The sequence below is a fragment of the Vulpes vulpes genome, chromosome 15 (genome assembly GCF_048418805.1).
Source record: "Vulpes vulpes isolate BD-2025 chromosome 15, VulVul3, whole genome shotgun sequence".
Lineage (NCBI taxonomy): Eukaryota > Metazoa > Chordata > Mammalia > Carnivora > Canidae > Vulpes > Vulpes vulpes.
Genome location: NC_132794.1, coordinates 36,642,136 through 36,662,773, shown reverse-complemented (window position 1 = coordinate 36,662,773; position 20,638 = coordinate 36,642,136). Strand labels below are relative to the sequence as shown.

The 20,638-nt window shown below is 33.9% G+C and overlaps 1 protein-coding gene across 4 annotated transcripts in view; it reads right to left on the bottom strand.

Annotated features, from left to right (window-relative positions):
* Positions 1 to 20,638, bottom strand: part of CADM2 (cell adhesion molecule 2) — a 1,056,396-nt gene that overhangs the window by 1,002,606 nt on the left and 33,152 nt on the right. The window lies entirely within an intron of this gene.

Below are 20,638 nucleotides of genomic sequence, written 5' to 3'. Positions count from 1 at the left end.
TTTTTGCTAGTGAGATACCAATGGAAAACAGAACAAATGTATATTATATATCAAAGAAATAAATCTTGTTACTTTTTTTGTCCTGCAGCAATGGAAATAATTGGCTCCATCAATCTAAATGATGCTATAATACTGGGATTTTATTAATAAGGTCAATATCAGATGATTTACAATTTGTATTATATAAAAATAAAATTTTACTGAATTCATTATATATAATATTTCACTTTTATAAATATGGAATAACTTCTCTAGAAGACAAGCTTTTTGTATTATTTTTACACTTTATGTAAGTACATATAAAATGTTTAAATGGCTGTATATTTTCTTAATTGAATCCTTTAAATATTGTAGAATATTTCATATGACTGCCTAATATATTTTAAATAAACATGAATCTCTTGCATTGTAAAGAATATATTATAAAGATAAATATATATATATATTTAAACTTCACATATGCTATTTTGTATTGTAGGAAATAAGAATCTTAGGCTCATGAAATAATTAATGATAACAAACATTTTAGAAATAAATGTTAGATCCTATTGGGAAAAAAAAGGCTTTTGAAAAGAGTGAAATACAGTATAAAGATACCGGAAAAGCCTTCACATTTACTACAGGAAATATACCATAAATGCCGTTGGAGCCCAAGTACCCATTAACCACCATCATTTCTGAAAGTTGACTATAACAAAGATAGATGTAACAATGTTTTCATGCTTTGCATCCAAATTATCCATAATTAAGTCATGCCTGAAAAATGACTTTTAATATTTCTCCCTCTAAAAGATGAAGAAAAACATGCTCTTTGCCATTATATTTCAATGGCTAAACTCTTCTCTTTAGTAGAGTTTAGATCAGAAGTCTTATCAATAATTTAATCTTTTACAGCTGAATATATTCTACATGTAAACAGTATTTCTGCTCAACACAAGCATGTGTCAGGCTTCCATACATTTAAAATTCTCTATGTTCCTTTTCTGATAGTCAGAGGATGGCTACTTCTATTTAATCTTTGGGGGGGGAAAAAACGATCATTTTTGTTTGTTTTTTGTATATCTTCTAAAATAAATTACTATATTCTGCAACATACTACATAGAATTCATATGTTCATTATTGTTTTAAAGTTATACAATTATTTCTGATGCTATATGTAATTTCACACTCAAGAAGGTTAATCTTATTCCATAATTAATTCTGAAATTTGTGCAATAAAAATTTTACATTAAAATCCTGCCTAGAAGCAGGGATCCCTGGGTGGCTCAGCGGTTTGGCGCCTGTCTTTGACCCAGGGCATGATCCTGGAGTTGCGGGATCGAGTCCCACATCGGGCTTCCTGCATGGAACCTGCTTCTCCTCTGTCTCTCTGCCTCTCTCTCTCTCTCTCTCCATCTGTGTCTCTCATGAATAAATAAATAAAATCTTTAAAATAAATAAATAAAATCCTGCCTATAAGCAAACCATAGCTGGACATCTTATGCCAATAAATTAAAAGTATATTATTTGAATAAAACATCTTGCTTTTAAATGGTGTGAGGAGCAAAGAGATAGACACACACACCTTATAGACTACAACAATAGATAAATCAGGTAGATTGGCAGCTCATACTGCAGGTCAGAATATGAAAGCAAAAAATGGCATGAACAGTGATTTTCAAAAACTGAAGAAGAAAAATGTTTCAGGAAGCTTATAAGAAAATCCTCTCAATATTTTCACAATGTCCATTGTAATATGAATTAGCTAGTGCATTTAGAAAGAAAGAAATCATCAACTATCTAAGACACATAAAACGGTCTTTAAATACCTGCCACAGGAAAGGAGAAAGTCAAACTCAATCCTAAGCAAGGAGTCTTCACTATATATAAAGATTTTCTTTTCTTTTTATTCTCAGGCAAATTTAATGCCAAGAATTGATAGAGTTCTAAGTGTTTGGAATCAGGATGTATGTTATTTTACTTCACCTGCAATGTCAGTAATAGAATCAGGTAATTTTAGAGGAAGAAGTACTCTTAGCCCTTAACATGGTTCCAGGTGGCTTAGGTTATTCTGTTCCTTTTATAGTGCTGATAACTTGTGTAAAATAAAATATAGAATATTGGTATTCCTCAATTATGCATTGTTTACTATACCAAGCATCCTGTTAGGTTCCGGTTTTCTTAAGTTGGTTTAACCTCATTTCTGTGCTATCTTCATGTCATACCCTTTTTTAGGGGGGTGATAAATTTACAACTCTGAAGTGATAATATATTGAGATGCTGCGCTGTTTTAAATACAAGTTCCAGGGCAGCCCGGGTGGCTCAGCGGTTTAGAGCTGCCTTCAGCCCAGGGCCTGATCCTGGAGACCCAGGATCGAGTCCCATGTCAAGCTCCCTGCAGGGAGCCTGCTTCTCCCTCTGCCTGTGTCTCTGCCTCTTTCTATCTCTCTGTGTGTCTCTCATGAATAAATAAATAAAATCTTTTAAAAAAAGTAAATACAAATTCTACTCATTACTCAACTTTCACTAACACCTAAAACTCTATAGTGATGTTTACGTTTTAAAGAGGATTCTCAGGGCACCTGCGTGGTGCACTCAATTAAGTGCATGGCTCTTGGTTTCAGCTCAGGTAATGACTTCAGGGTCATGAGATCAAACTCCATGAGAGGCTCTGTGATTAGCACAGAGTCTGCTGAAGATTCTCTCTCCCTTTCTCTCTGTTCCTCCTCCACTCTCACATAAATAAATCTAAAGTGTCTGTAAAAAAAATCATTAAAAAATTAAGAGAATTTTTAATTACTTTCTTCAAAATCCCTGTTGGGATACACTCTGTTTACCAACATAATGAGAAGTTCTCCATAAAGAAAAGTGTAACTCTTAAGTTTTCTTTTGTTGAGGGTCAACAGCTCACTCTGTGACCCTTTGGGGGTTGAAATAATGAATACAGTAGCTTTTAACATTGACCAGACAATGAATTGTATACCTTCAAAATTAAAATATTAGGCCCAAGAATTGGTATTTAGACAGCAGATGGGTATTAAAGAGAGCACTTATTGTAATGAGCACTGGGTGTTGTAAATTCAAGTGTACATCTGAAACCAATATTACACTGTTGTTAACTGGCTGGAATGTGAATAGAACAACAACAACAACAACAAAAACCCAAAATGAAATAAATAAAGTGATTGGAATCCCATCATCTGGCTCTGTCTTACTTTACACATGATCAGAAAGGTTTAAGTGAATTACCCAAGCTACACATTCAGGTAGTTATAATTCTGAAATTAGAACCTGGGGCTTCTGACTTCTCTTGAGCTGTAACTTCAATAGGTCCATCATTTAGATAAAATCTATCTTCCAGGTGGCTCAGTGGTTTAGTGCTGCCTTCAGCCCAGGGCGTGATCCTGGAGACCTGGGATCGAGTCCCATGTCAGGCTCCCTGAATGGAGCCTGCTACTCCCTCTGCCTGTGTCTCTGCCTCTCTCTCTGTGTGTCTCTCAGGAATGAATGAATAAATAAAAATCTTTAAAAAAAAAATCTGTCTTCCACTTAGATCCCATCACTCACAGATAATTTGTATATATTGTTCTCTATTAATCTTTTGAAATCACTTCCATTTCTAGGTGTCTGCGTAAGCAGGGAGGGATTAAAAATATCAGACTAGAGAAGCCCTGGAAGCCCACATACTGGAAGAAATGCCAGTTCTTGGGAGAGAAACTGTAGGCCCACTTATCTAAATTCTGAGTAATCTACATTCTGAGATGAAGCCCTGGCCTAAAATGTTCCTGACATCTAGGTCTAATTCAATCTTGCAGATACACTAGAAACATTGATACAAGCAATGAAAACTAGAACTATGGGCATCCCAACAACAAATTTCACCCACTTTATATTCTTTTCCCTTGATCTCAATATACTACCTTCCTTGCTCTTCTTCCTGCTACCCTTTCTCTAAAATGCAGAAGAAAGTCATTATTATCTATACCTCATTCAGGTTTATCTCTATTCTACAAGTACAGAGATGGAAAACATGAGCCTAAGCCTACTCTTCTTGGCATCTTCCAAAAAAAAAAGCATTTTATTCTATATATATTCTAATATATATATAGAATAAAATGCTTTAATCATCTTTAACTCCTTATGTTTCCATTTTCAACTCCTGAAGTCAATTAATTATTGTCTCTTATTGTTATCGTGTAGGTCCTTAGGTCCTTTTTTCTTTTCGATTTCTACATCGGTCTTTTCTCTGCCCCCACTTCTCTATATTTTTTTTCTTCTATTTGATATAATGAAAAATCCACCTTTAGAACTTCCCGATGAAGTTTAAAACAGTGTCAGGCAATGACTCTGAGAATAAGTAGGCCTAGTGTGCAGCTGAGCAGGAAGCATCCTGACAATTAGAACCAGATATGGAAAGCAAAGATAAAATATAAGGTAATTCAACATCCAACTGAAAATTGAATGAGTGCGTTGCCATCAAATGAGACCATTATCTACCTGGTAATAAAGTGTATATGCTCCTCTTCCACATTTGCATTCTTGAAATAAAATAAAAACAAAATGCACGTTTTTATAATATACATAAGAAGTAATAGAAAAATTCACACATGAATACTTATGGCTAGGAATTAGCTAAGGGGTCTCATCGTATTGCATCATTAAAAACTAACAAGTAAACTCTGGAGTTGGTATTGCCTGCAAACACAATTTAGCACCAATGGCAGTGTCTTGAGTACCTGAACCAGCTGATCTCAGAAGCAAGGATTTTTCCCAGGCTCAGTCCTCTCAGACAGCATAGAAATATTGATCTGTTCTGAAGTTTCCTGGAATATCCAACCCTACTTCCAAATTCCCAGAAATTCTACACTTCCATTATCTTGTTTGATAAAGCCAGCCAGACCGGTGACCACTGCCAGGTCCTTCAGTTTCCAGTTCTTACTAGAAGTATTCTCCTAACACAGAGCTGTCATTTCACTCTCTTGATGTCAATCAACATCATTGATGGTTAGACAATGAACACAAACCAAATACATGAGGATTCCATATGAGATACCGACAATACTGCCAGCCTCACCTCTAGGCACACATGCTATGTTCTATTGCCAGATTTAAGAACTTGATGGTCTTTTGGGGGTTTGTGTTCGGGACTTTTCAATGGCTACTCTCTATGTTCTCGAGTTAGTTAATTTTAACACATTATTTTAGTACATACTTAAAACATCACATTCTATGTAAAGCATTCCTTCCCTAAGAGAAATTGAAACTCTACATCCTTTGATCATTTCTATTCTAGAACTATCACATTTAAATTTAATAATTTCCTTATTACACATGAGACCAGTGGTTGGTTGATAAATTTTGTACATTAGCCCCTATATGACCCTCTGTTTTTGTAAGCAATTTTTATATTACCATTGTCGTACTCATTTGTTTCCATATTGTCTATGGATGCTTTTATGCAACAGTGGCAATGCTGAGGAGTCGCCACAGAACCTACGATATATAATACAATCCTGAAATATTCATTATCTGACCCTGTTCAGGAAAAGCTTGCTGAGCTCTGCACTAGAGTTGGACGTTCTGAAATAAGATATACTGTGCCATATTCATCTTTCCATATCCATAAGCTCACAAACTACTTGAGTAGGGGTTAAAAATTCTTGTTAAATGAATGGATTTCTCTTGACCTTCTTTCATATTTCTTAGTATTTTATTTATGCTTCTCTCATTTACAGAAGACATTGTCATAAAGAAATCAAATGATTTTAGTGCTCTAATATATAGCCAGCACTAATTATATGTACAGTAAATATGCAGAAAGAATGAATTTGATTAAACTTTCAAATCTAAGCAACATGTTATTGGACACTAATTGGCAGATGAAAAATACTTTAAGGGATAGTTGATGCAAGGATGTAGGATGGCCAAGATGAAGTAAGAGAAATTAAGCTGCTAACTTCATAAACACTGGAAGACATTCGTATATTTAAACAAAGTAGACAAATTAAAATAGTGGCGTTTGTGACTTCCTTTTTATATTTCATCTTTTTAATATTTTATTATTATAATAGGTTCATTAGAAGTATTAATAATTATAATTCATTAATAAAAATAACTCATTACTAATTTTGAAATATAGTGGTGAAGATCAGATTTTGTATCTTAATGTACACATATTAGCCTGACATTCAGTAAATATTATTGTCACACTCTGCAAAAGTTAATCTAATCAAACTAAGGACAACTAAACCAGGCATTTCCATCCTTGACCATGTTCCTGGCATGTGTTATGAAGATACATCCTGCGATCTATGCATAGGAATTACATTTCAAAAAGCTAGACTTCAAGAAATTTCATTTTTTTTTCCAAGCTAGAATCCGTCATATGTTTAACTCTAATTCAGAGAAAAACATTTCAAACCTTATCTTTATTTTTTCACATACCACTAGAAAAAAAAAAAAGAGAGAGAGAGAGAGAGAGACCCTTTTGATGTTTTTCTCCAGGTTTGCAGACATTCTATCTGACAGTGAATGTGATCTAAGGTTGTGTGGCTCAAAAGCCAAGGTAGTTTCCAAAGTGCTTTCCCCACTGGGCACACACAAAATATGCCCTTTGATTATAATCTTCAGCCTTTTTTTCAAGACTAGTTTCTGTTCATAACTCTTTGGGGCTTAGAGTCAACTCAGGTTTGTTTTTAAGCAAAGAATATTTCTTAAAGCTGCATGCAATGTTGATAGGCCGGCGGTTTCGATTTCAGTTTTCCAACTATGCTACATTGTTTGCATCTGTGTTTCAGCAAAGCCTTAAAAGCATTTCTTTTCCTGTGGCTGTTTGCAATTACCTCTGCTGGCCATACATCTATACATACTAGTAGGAGAGCATTCTCTTCGGTATTTATTAATAGAGCTGCAATTAGAATTAATGTTAGACTCTTACTCAGTTAAAATCCCAGAAGAAAATAATTTAATGGTAAAGTCATAATTGTATCCTATTTTAACTTGAGAAATTAAAAATTTGTTGCTAATCCACTTCGAGTTGGTAACTGAAAAATAGAATGTACTATTCCATTAAAAAAGACAGAAAAATAATAGCAACCTCAACCAAGACCTAATCCAAATCAGTTTAATGAATGTCAGACATGTATATATAAGCTATATATATTTTTTAGAACTTAGAAAAATTTGGGGTTTTTTTGGTAAAATAACTCATGTTAAGCATCTCTGGACTTCACATTCACAGACAATGCTACTGGCTCATCATTATGAATGTATAAGATGCTGTTATTCCAAATGTCTAGTATATTTGTTCTGGGTTATCACCATATGATTTGGTCTTCTTGTCCATGACCCATGGTAAAACTAATTATATCTATTAAAAAAAAAGAGAGACCAAAGGGAAAAAATTTCCAGAGTATGTAATAAAGTTAAAGATCTACTCCTTCCACCAAATATACTGAAATTAAAGTATTATGGTTTTAATTCTATTAGCCATGTTCCAAAAGGCAAACTACAGCCAGAGACCCATGTGCCTCCTTTTGTAAATAAAGTTTTATTGGAACACAGCCACATCCACTCATTTACATTTGTCTGTGGCTGCTTTCCAGCTACAACAGCAGTGTTGAGTAGCTTTGACAGAAACTATAAGGCCAAGAAGCCTAAATATTTACTAAAAGCCCTTAAGAAGTTTTCTGACTGATTCTCCAGAATATTAGAATCTGAAACAGTGGTCTCAAGTCAGTTCTACTGTCTTTGAATACCAAGAGCACTGGAAATAAAGATAATCCAGATATTAATTCCAGGGGCTATAAATTTACCACTGACATAAAATGTTTTGCATGACATTAAGCCAACATGTTTTCTGACCTTCAGACCAGAGCACTCAACTGCTCACTGGCCACTTCAACTTGGACATAACAAGTTACGAAATTCTTTTACTTCTCTCAGACATTAGTCTTATCCATCCTGTAATAGATACTCCAAATTGCTTCCAGGGAATGCTTTAAAAGACAAAATTGACCATGTATATATTTGAAATTCGTAAAATTTGTAAGCACCATTTAATATTCTTTAAGATAAAATCAAGCTACTTACAAAGGCTTAAGATCCATGAGATGGATCAAATCTTGGGTCCAACTAATTGATAAACTGGTTATGTGAAATTTGTCTCTTGGCTCATGGACTTTAAGTAGTTGCCCATTCAACACTGGCTCTGCCAATGTTCACTCATCCAAAGCCCCAACTGAGATATTAGCCTACCAATAAAACAACCTTAATTTACCTTGACCCATAGGTTAGGTACCACATATGTACCTCAGAGAGATCCTGCTAGCCTTATCGTGACAGTATGACTTTATACCGTAATTGTTTTTCTTTATTTTTCTCCAAGTTATTTAAAGTATAAGCTTCTTGAGGATACGGCCTTAATTGATTTTGGTTTCCATTTTCTAAGTGCTTAAAACAAATAAAATACTTACTGAGTATTAAATGAACAGAGTACTGAGTCTTTGGTGAGACTCAAGAGCCTAGTAGAAAATAATTCTAGGGACACCTGGAACCACCTCAACCATCTCAGTTGGTTAAGCATCAGGGTCCTGGGATCAAGCCCTACACTCTCCCTCTCCTTCTCCCTGTGCTCTGCCTGCTTGTGAGCTCTCTCTCTCACTCTTTCTGTCAAATAAATAAATAGAATCTTAAAAAGAAAAGAATTCTAGAAAGAATGTGTGGTGGAACGAGAAAAGACTATTTGTGTGATACTAATGCTAATTAACAAAAGACTGTACCTTCATTCTTTCTTCTACAACAAGAACTCTAAGTAGTTTGGACAATTTTTGAAAAAAAAAAAAAAACAATAAAGAACACTGACCAACTTGAAAAAAATCCTAACTTCTTCATATTGTCAGCAATCAATAATTTAACTACATAGGATATTGTGTTACCACAATATTCCTACTCTGTATAAGAAGGGCAACTGGGAACTTAACTGTTTCTTTAAAAGTTTATGAACTGAAAAAATATTTTATCCTATTCGCAAATATTATTAATATGGTTACTATAAACCTCTACTTTTACAACTTAGATGGTATAATTACCATTTACACATTCAAATTAGCTTATTATCTACATTTTACAGATGAGGAAACACACATACACAAGTAAATTAAACCATTGATTTCAAGGCCATAAGGTAAATAATAAAATTTTAAATGCATAAATTCCCATCTCATTTCCATGGCTAATGCTTAAAATTAGGATTTTAGTTATATTTTATTTGCAAAGTTTTCAACAGTAAGGTAAGAACTATTATTATAACAATAGACCAAATAACTCCTTGGGAGTCCTTTATTATTGCAAAATACCATGTAAGAAATATGTACATCATAGCAGAAAAATCATGAAAACTATTTTTTTTTAGTCTAACTAGTCACATTTGTAGCAGACTGGGAATAATACAATTTTCTAATTCTAACAGCCTAGCAGATTGCAACAAAAGACTATACCTCCAAAAATAGATTTGATTTTTTGCTGTCTGATCCTTATCTTTCACCAAATATGGTGAATTCTCTATCTTACTCATCTAATACTTCCAATCACTTTTTTAGCTTTTCCACAAATGTCTAGCCCCATAAGTCATAACCTCTTTGAACAAAAAAAATCTCACCTTTGGAAATAAAACCAGTAACAATAGATCACAGTGGCAAGAACATTATTTATATCTTAATAAGGAACCATCTAAAGTGGATTTTCCTTTAACTCTTAGAAATCCTGTCATTCTATACCAAATACACTGAGAATAAAGGAAAATTCAGACTGGGAATAAATAATTTTAATGAAAAATTAGAACATCCTCTTTAATATTTGGCCCTTTTGCTTATAGCCACCAAGAGTTGTGGGTATTAGGTGCATATTTCTTGTGATAAAGTTCCTCAAAGGAAAGCCATGTAAAAGGCATTTCTTAGAAATTCTGTTAAACAATCCTGCACAAAGACACTTTCAACTTTACTATGTTCACTAGCTTAGTTGTTAGAAAACCAAAGTTGTAAAGAAATAAAAAGCAAAGACCCAAAATGGGAAGTATGTACTCCAGCAAATTATTCTCTAAATAACCTGTAGTTCTAGAATAACAGAATTTTTTAAAAAGATTTGAAAATTGGTCAGCCTACGCTTCTTTTGAATGAATCTGTATGCTTTTACAACGTGTTTGTTTCTGATTTTAGTGGGCAATAAACTGAAACTGATTCTAATTCTGATCTTTGTGACAGTGACTTTAACAAGAGATCAAGAGTCTAGAAATTCCTCTTTGCTGTCACTCACTGACAAAAATGTACATAATAGTGCACAGCAGGAGATACGACCTTGAAAACCACCAAGGAACATAATAGTAAGGTACCATGGAAGTAAAGGAGAAGTATCCAGGGGATAGAACACACAAATAGCAGAGACAGGGGAAAGGAGGCAAAGAACATGGACAGAAAAGATATTATTGATATAGACCATAATTAGGGCAGAAGTTCATCGAAATTATTTATAAGTGAAATTAGATGATTATACATGTCAGATTCAGCAAAGCATTCTAAGGAAAAAGAATTTATGATCTCAACAGCAGTATATAGTTGTAATGAAGAATGACATTTAAAAAACATTGATTTACCTAACAAATACTTCTTAATCAAAAATGTCACCTCAACTTTTCTTGGCTGGATTACAGTACTGGGAAAATATTTAGCAGGGTTTTTTTAAAGCTTTTTTAAAAAATATTTTATTTTATTTATTCATGAAACACAGAGAGGCAGAGACATAGGCAGAGGGAGAAGCAGTCTCTGTGAGGAGAGCCTGATGTGGGACTTGATCCTGGGACCCTGGGATCACTATCTGAGCCAAAGGCAGACACTCAACCACTGAGCCACCCAGGTGCCCCAATATTTAGCAGTTTTTATTTAATTCTTTCTGCAGATGTTAATCAATCATTTAAAGGCACTTTTCAAATTGGGGTATTTGTGACAGAGCAGGTGCTATAAACAAAGTTTGGGTCCTTCTAAAATTTATCTGTTGAAATCTAATTCCCACGGTGATAGTATTTGCAGGTGGGGCTATGAGAGGTGAGTAGACCATCAAGGTAGGGCCCTCAGGAATGGCATTAGTGCCTTTTTAAAAGATACCCCAAAGAGATTCCTGACCCCTTCCACCATGTGAGGTTACAGTGAGAAAGCCGTCTATGAATCAGAAAGCAGGTCTATACCTACCGGACACTGAATCTTAGATTTCCCTCTCCAGAACTCTGAAAAATAAATTTGTGTTGGTTTTAAGCCACCCAGTCTAGGGTATTTTTGTTACAGGAGTGTTAATGGATGAAGACAATGGGATAGATAGAGTATATTTACAAAATTTTTTAAATTTCGCATAAAATAAATTGTGTTCAAAGGGAAACATTCAGTTTTTGGACTATCAGGTTATTCAATATACCTTTCTTCTATCAAGCTGTTAGTATCAACAGTATTTCCTTCTAGAAGATACTGTCATGCTTTTAATTATATGAGTCTTATCTCATTGTCTTTAATACACCTCTGTAAAAAAATAGTTCTCATCTACAGCTCTACAGATGTGGAGAGAGTCATTCAGATTAACAAATGACCATCTCTATGTAAGGAAAATAATTTACTCTCCTGATCTTATGCTCAAAGAGAGAAAGGTACAAATAAAATTAGGAAAAGATAAAATATTAAACTATTTAATAGTAGGGTGACAGACAAAATAATTTTTGGTATGAACTCAAAAACATATACCTAAATTTTTTTGAGTAATTCAAAAGAAAGCAGGCAGGAAACAGACACAGAGAGAATGCCAAATGGTCAATTACAAGACCTAGAAATCCAAATGCAGTACCCTAAAGAGTTATATTTTTATCCACCACAATGTCTATTAAATATTACAAGTCCAAGCACTGATTAAGTTACCTATGTTAATATGATTATAATAATAAGAAAATCCACTTATTTTGTGAGCAGAAGGTAGAGAAAAATGCACTGATCATGAAATACGTACAATCATATGGAGTTGATACTTCGTAAGGCTAAATTTCATCAGTGAAGCCATTTACTTTGATTTCAATTGGCAATGTCCCCAGAATGACAAATGATGGGTAAAAAGTATTATCTATTTATACAAATATATGTGTATCCACACACACACACACACACACACACACATACACACACACACATACACACACATGCACGACACATACACCTCTACTTTTGTGTGTGTTTTCAAACAAAAGCATTCAAACCAAGCAACTGAAGATAGAAATAAAAAGTGAATTTGTATCAGTAATTGATTTGTACACTATTGAACCAAAAGTTATATTTAATCATGATAAAAGGCTATAAAACTGCACTTGCGCCTGTACAACTCAACTTTTTTTTTTCCAACAATTGGATGAAGGCATAGAAAACAAAATAAGTATTACGTCTTCCTAAGAAGAAATTTTATTTAAAAAGTAGCATATTAGCAACCATGGAATTTCTACAATTTTGTTTCATATGAACAAAGGAAAGGACTTGTTTTCTGTAGTTTTAAAAGATGAGAAGTAGAATCAACCAATCAATATAGGTTATATTAAAAGAGCCAAGAGTCATAATCAATGCTTGTGAAATTTATAGTACCCCAATCATGGTAAATTTAAAGTTTAATTTCTATGTTAATTTTTCAGAGATAGTTTACAGAAAATTCCATGTGCTATAAGAGTTTGAACCTAGTTGATCTCTAATATCTCTTCCAACTTAAAAATTTTAAAATTACTTCACAGAATTAAAAGGAAGTTCCATGCAGTCAGCATAGACACAAACATTTCAGAATCAATCTGTTTGGCAACATATGGTACAGTTGATCCTCATTATTCTCAGATTTCATAATTTGCAAATTCGCCCACTCACTAAAATTTATTTGGAACCCTAAAATTGATACTTGCAATGTCTTTAGGGTTATTTGAAGATATATATGCAGGGCAGTACAAAAATTCAGGTGCCTGATGCACACATTCCCAACTCGGGTTGAAAAAGACAACACTCTGCTTTCTTATTTTAGCTTTCATACACTAAAAAAGTGTCCTTTTCAAGGGCTATTTGTGCCTTGGTTTCACATTTCAGTGCTTCATGGTGATGATTTTGTTCTTTAAAATGGCTTTAAGCATAGAACTAGAGAGCTGTCTGGAGTTCCTGAGCAGAAGAAGGCCATGATGTGCCTTAGGGAGGAAATACGTGTGTTAGATAAGTTTCATTCAGTCTTGAATTACAGGGCTGTTGTCCATGAGTTTAATGCTAATGAACGTTAATGAATCAACAATATATATTAAATACAATGTCTTCAAACAGAAACACACAAACAAAATTATATATTGATCCATTGACAAAAATGTGACAAAAGGCCCACAGGAATCTACTCCTGTATTTTTCCAAGGAGCAAGGGTTCAATATTTGCTAAATCAATGTTTCAGAGACTCTATAGAATACAACCACTACAAATAATGAGAATAGACTATTTCCTTGCAGTAAACTCATGTTGGATTATCTAAACCTCTCCAAAGGTGTTTTCATTTAGGACGTGGAAAGGATTCAGGTTAAAATTAGCTTCAAAAATGAGTACCTTAAGCTTGGTATTCTTACTGCATTCTTTGTGAGTCAAGGATAAATATATTCATGTTTAAGGAAAGTTTTCTAGCTGTGTGATAAAAATCTTGCCCTTCTCCAAATACACACATTAACTTTCTATATCTCATCCTTACTTTCAGATCATGAGATCAAACTATCCGGGGGACTATCTAGAGACAATGTTGTAACATACGAAGTACTTTTTAAGCATTTACTTCTATATAGTGAAACTATAACTAGCAGTCAGCCAGGTGGCTATTTATTAGTGCCAAAATGAAATCAGCAAATCTGAGCCTCTGGCTGCCTGCCCCTGATCACAGAGGAACACATGCATTGCTCTCTGTCTGTTCCTGGAAACCTCTAAGCCAAACTGTGTAAGGCTGTTATGAAGCCTGAGAAATCCAGAGTTGCTAAACAATTGTTAGCACAAGTTACAATACACCAAACTTACTGTAAGTATTTACAGCACTGCAAGTTAGTCAAATCCACACTCTTCCTCAATTATAAACAATATTAAAAATATAATTTCACAATTTGCATTTTGATCAATAGTTGTATAGTTTTTGTGCTTTGTTCCTCAATATCTGTCTCTTTTTGTGAAATGTTTACTTCCAGTCCCATACTTTAAGCATTAAATGGGACATCAGGACCTTAAAATTGAATGGGGATTATTGGTTCCAGAAAACTTATGTGCTATATTAAAACTGGCATCAAAACCTTTTATGAATTTAGGAGGTATAACCTTTTATGAATAAGTTAAGGGTATAAAATATGAATAAAAGATTATGTTTAAGTTTAAAAAGATATTCTAATGGAAAGACAACTCCTGGAAGATCATGTTTTGTGACCACAAACCACAACATAATTTTCTTCATTCAATTATATGAGCTTCATAAAAATCAGCATACTGTACCTTGAGTAGACTCAAAATGAACCTCATGGAAAACAACAGATAAGGAAAGCTTAGATTTGATTTTTGTTGTGAAATCTACATACTGCCCTTTTCTTAAATGAACAAATTAAGAAGATATAGCCCACTTGCAAAGACACAGAGCCCAAGAAAATAAAATAAAATTCCTGTTTGCAATTTTACATCAGGAAAAATTAACTCCACAGTCAAATAACAAGAGGTTTATCAGACTGACAACCAAGGAAATGAGTTTCAGGATGGTCTTCCCTTAACACTCAGCGATATAAAAAAAAAAAAAAAAAAAAAAAAAAAACAACAACAACACTCAGCGATAGCATTCTCACATTGAGAGTGCCACTACCTTTAGCTTTTTCTTAAATTATTATCAAATTAAAGAGAACTCAGGATCACCTATTTCATTATTACCTAAGTGAACCATGTTTGTTTTTTAATTTTATATTTTTTAAAGATTTTATTTATTTATTCATGAGAGACAGAGAGAGAGAGAGGGAGGGAGAAGCAGGCTCCATGCAGAGAGCCCGAAGTGGGACTCGATCCCAGGTCTCCAAGATCACACCCTGGGCTGAAGGCAGAGCTAAACCTCTGAGCCACCCAGGCTGCCCTTTTTTTTAATTTCAATATATCAACATAGAAAGTCATCTTTTTTTTTTACATCCATATGTAATGTACATTAGGTAGCATTTAAAACCATACAAAGATAAATAGTACAAATATTCATAAATGATTTGTGGCATATGCACAAATATTGCAAATATTTGCAAATGATATGTAAAATAAATATAAAATCGAAACAACGGATAGAAAAAGAAACTATTTAAATCATTTTACATTATCTTTCTCTTAAGAAATAGCCAATATTTTCTCAAAATTCACAAAAAAATGACCAAAGCAAGCTTATTTATTCTGTGTTGTAAAATTCTCTGTCTTGTATATAAATTCTGAAAGGAAACAGACAACCCTTTGTAATTCAGATAACATAGAAACTAGTGAAAAAGTAAGTCCAAAAATGAAGACATTTGTTAACTCAGAGAAGTATAGGGTCATTCTCACCCATAAATGCATCACATTAATCTTGGGATGATAAGGAGAGTGATGCCATTTAACAGAGTAGATGATTCTAAATATGTACACATATGTCTCAACACAGCACAAGATGTGCTGATCCACTGCAGGAAGCAGTAAAATAATTACAAATTTCCTTGAACAAATCAGAGAAAAAAAAGTGACATAAAGCATCTTCAAATAGCATCGAGATAAAGAAAATTTTAAATGATACTTTTAAAGTTTGATTTCAGGACAGAGTTATGCTAAATAGTTAGAATCATGCTTGTGATACAAATGATGCTTATTACAACCCTTCTTACAACCTGTAGGAGATGTAGGGTTTGAGAATTAATACTAATTTTAATGTCTTTCAATAAGAGTATCATGTGAACATTTTCTTGAAATTAAATGTCTTCCTGTCTTTCCTTTCCATCTCAATTAATTCAATGTATTTGTAAGGAATCCTTAAGTACCATAAGTTTATTCAAAATTACTGAGTAAAATTGATCTGAAAGACATCATTTGAGTCTTTTTAAAAATATTTAATCCTTGTGCTTTATTTTTAAGTGAAGTAGAGTTGAAATAAAATATTTTGTCACTGGAATATTTTTAATGATGCTGATTTCTTAATCTAGAAGACAGCAATTGGACAAATAGGTGATATTTTAAAATTCTTAGACAAAGAGAAAAGAAAGTATGGGGGTAACGTACCTTCTACATTATATATACATATATAATGTAGAAGGTGCATATATCATATATATATATATATATATGATACAAACATGCATAAACTATACAAGTCTACAAACTGTGTAATACTTTTTAATTTAAGTGGTGTTATTCACATGACCTTAGACACAAAATAAACAATACCAGCAGAGAACAGAGCTGGGAAGGTACATGTGTCAGGTTTTGCTTGAGCTGAAAGATCCTTTACATTCATCTACTCACATCTCTAATAATTAAACTGAGCCAATAGGTTGCAGTCTCTCTTGCTACTGCAGTTTTAATCAGTTTTCTTAGTTCTCTTCCTGAGAACCAATAGACATGAAAAACCCATCATTTGGTCCAACCAAGAACAAATCAGATCCCTGGGTGGCGCAGCGGTTTGGCGCCTGCCTTTGGCCCAGGGCGCGATCCTGGAGACCCGGGATCGAATCCCACGTCGGGCTCCCAGTGCATGGAGCCTGCTTCTCCCTCCACCTGTGTCTCTGCCTCTCTCTTTCTCTCTGTATGACTATCATAAATAAATAAAAATTAAAAAAAAATTTTAAAAAAAAAAGGAATCTTACCACAGAATAAACTGGGATTATCTGTCAGGCATTTGTCTCAAAGTCTCTGCACTTTCAGTCATCTGTGACCAACCCCAAATAATCTAGTTCTTTCCATGGAAGAATTCTCATACATGCTTAGAAGTCAGTTGTGGAAACAAGAGGCCCAACAAATGGTCAAATGCTCACAATCAAGGAAGGAAATGCTATCACATTAATCTTTTTTATAGGCCAAGTATTTAGACAAGAGCCGTGCACAATCTGCCACAATTGCTTGTGGTATCTACTACTATCCTCTTTTACAGAGGAAGAAACTGATGTTTGGAAAGATTAAGCAATTTCCCTAAATTTACCCATAGCTATGATTCAAAGCCAAGTGTTCTCAAATGCAAATCAAAGTTTTGTTCCACTATACTGCAGTCATATTAGAGTCAAGTACATCTCAACTAGTGCAAATTCTCTCTAATTCACTTACTTTGAAATTGTATTAATTTCAGAAATTATAAAATTTGCCAAGAATCACATAATCTCAAAATTGGTGGACTGAATCCATTGTAAATTGTGTTTCTTCTCTATATCCACCTAATGCTGGTTAACAAATGCATTTGCCATCCTCTATCAGGATCAGTTTTGAATTATATTTGTTTGAAATTATAGCAGGTCATCAGCAACATAGTCCTATAATAAAATGTGACCTACCCATATATCATGCTGCCTCAACTATTATGGAAAAAATTAGTTTCTGAAAGTTCTTTGCACTCTTCATGAAAAAAATATTTTTAAAAAGTCACAAACTACTGGGTGATGAACATTAAGGAGGGCACATGATGAGATGAGCACTGGGTGTTATACTATATGTTGGCAAATTGAATTTAAATAAAATATAAAATGTCACAAATTAATGAAAATTTGTGGTGGATTTAAAACAATTTATATTCTAAATTAATTAAGAACAGTTTTTGATATATTGAAAAATACTAAATTTTAAACAGTTTATTAATCCACTCTTTACATATTTTAATGTTATACTAATGTTGAGTGGGAAACCAGGATATAATATTGCATATAATACATGAACTCAACTCAGCCCCAAAAAGCAGTAAAATAAATAAATAAATAAATAAATAAATAAATAAATAAATAAATAAAATAAATAAATAAATACTGAAAGGAAATGCTCTAAATGTTAAGTGTCTAAATTAAGAGTTTAGGGAAATTTTATTTTTTTAAGATTTTATTTATTTATTTATGAGAGATACAAAGAGAGAGAGAGAGAGAGAGAGAGGCAGAGGGAGAAGCAGGCTCCACGCAAGGAGACCGATGTGGGACTTGATCCCCGGGCCTCCAGGATCACGCCCTGGGCTGAAGGTGGCGCTGAACCGCTGAGCCACCCAGGCTGCCCGAGTTTAGGGAAATTTTAACTACTGTCCTACTTACCTAAGAACACAGAATATCAATTGAAACCCAGCTTTTAAGTGTAAACTTTAATAAATGATCATATATGAATCAATGCTCTTTCCATCATTTGCATAAGTTGAGATTTGCTATAAATATAATGTACATGTACTTATTCAAAATATCAATAAAACCGTATCTAATTAAATAAATTACTCATCATAACACAAACAACATCGACACTTGAAATAAAGGAAACTTCGAAAATTGGTGAAAATAAATTTATTAGGATGTATTTATACCAATCTTGGCAGGCACTCTTCAAAGTTAGAGAGTCGAAGTAGAAATGTGATGTCTGTGCCAAATTCCTTCAAAAGTATTACACACTCTAATATAGTGTACATGACAAGCCTGAAGTGTTGAAAGGAAGCCATTTGAATTATCTAAGCCCCAAAAAAAGGCATCTGGAAAATTACCTAACAACTGAAACATCCTATTCACATTTTCTGGAGTCTCATAAAGCTGAAAGGATATTCACCAGGTCTTGAGTTTACATTAATTTGCAAGCTTTTGAACAAGTATAACAATTTTAAAGAATAGGTACTATCTGGTGGGTGTATCACTAATGATATGCAATTTTAACAGAAGAAATAATTTTAACCTTAATTTTGTTACTTTTGTGTTACAATTCCTATTACAACATTAACATTTAGTGTCACATTAAGGTGCATTTAGAGATAATAGCAGGAAACAAAAGTCAGTTTATTCTTTGGTCTGGTCCCTAAGGCTACCACACATGGAATAAGCTAAATAAAGCAACCTAATTCCTTTCAGAACATTTCTGAAAGGAAAAATGGCAGTTCATATCAGCCAGTTTGCTTCTGATAATGGCTTTCAGATTTTTCACTTCAGGAAGCTGAAGTCAAGATGTTTTCCATGGAAAACCTACACCTCTCTGGCTTTCTGTTCTTCCTGCCCTAATGTATACCACTGGCTGCTAGTGTGCAGTTCAGGAGCTACCCTTTAAAGCTGCCCTGAAATCATCTCAAATAAAACATGCAGTGACTTGATCTTAACAATCACCACCGCTTCTTCTCCTACAATCTATACTATTTCTTTTCTCCTAGTATTATTTTTCCTTGTCCAGAAAATTACCCCATGTGATTTCAGAGCCAGTAATGCTTCAGTCATTAAGGAGGCTTCTGTTACCTAGCCACACGGGGAGGATTCAAAATGTTGGTCAAAACAGTAGATGGTAGACAGGCACATTTCTATCTCTTTTGGTAACTAGCCTCCTTCCTTTAAGAATCTCTCTTCCAACTCTGTATTCCTGCTAGGGCTGGTAAATAGACCCACCCTTAGAAATACTGAACCAGCCTGGGTAAATAATAAGACTCCTTGGTCTCACGTGACAGGGTTTTGTTTTTGTTTTTGTTTTTGTTTTTCCCCTTAAACTAGATTGGCTTAGGTTTTTAAGAGTTGAAATTACTAGAGTTACTGAGATTACTTAACTGTACATCCAGGAAGGACAACATTCAGCATCCACCTAAATATAGGAATCAACCTTAATTTCAGGGACAGGATATTCACTGCCTGAAAAGCCTGTTGTTCTCCACAAATTCTCATATTCACTCCACTTGTTGTCATCAGAGGAAGGTTTTGTTTTTGTTTTTCCACTTTTGAAATACAAGTCACCATTATTGTGTTGGAAATGTGTCTCTGATAGCAGGTAGTCTTACTGATTTATAGTAAGTCTTCTGATTAAAACATAAGGTATAAAAAGTCTCCAACTATCTGCTTCAACCCAGTTACCAAAGAGACTAATTATTTTACTATTATTTAATTATTATTACATATTACTAATATATATTACTATTATATTATTATTACTTTACTATAATATCTATTTCCTAAGTATTTTACTATGGTTTCTGCATGTTAAGCAGCATTTTCTAACGGCTTGCTTGCTTTATTTATTTATTTATTTATTCATTCTTTCATTCAGAGAGAGAGAGAGAGAGGCAGAGACACAGGCAGAGGGAGGAGCAGGCTCCATGCAGGGAGCCCGACGTGGGACTCGATCCCGGGTCTCCAGGATCACGCCCTGGGCTGCAGGCGGCGCTAAACCGCTGCGCCACCGGGGCTGCGCTAAAGACTTTATTTTTAATGTAAATTCTAGAAATATGTCTAAAACATCAAGACTATTGTTTTTTGTTTGTTTGTTTGTTTGTTTGCCTAGGATTTGTGATTGATTTTATCAGATTTGCTCACGATACTAGAGAGAAAGCTACATCCAAAATTAACAAATACCACAGATGCACTTTGCTATTTTACAGTTTGCTATTTTATAATTTTGACCACAGTTGCTTTC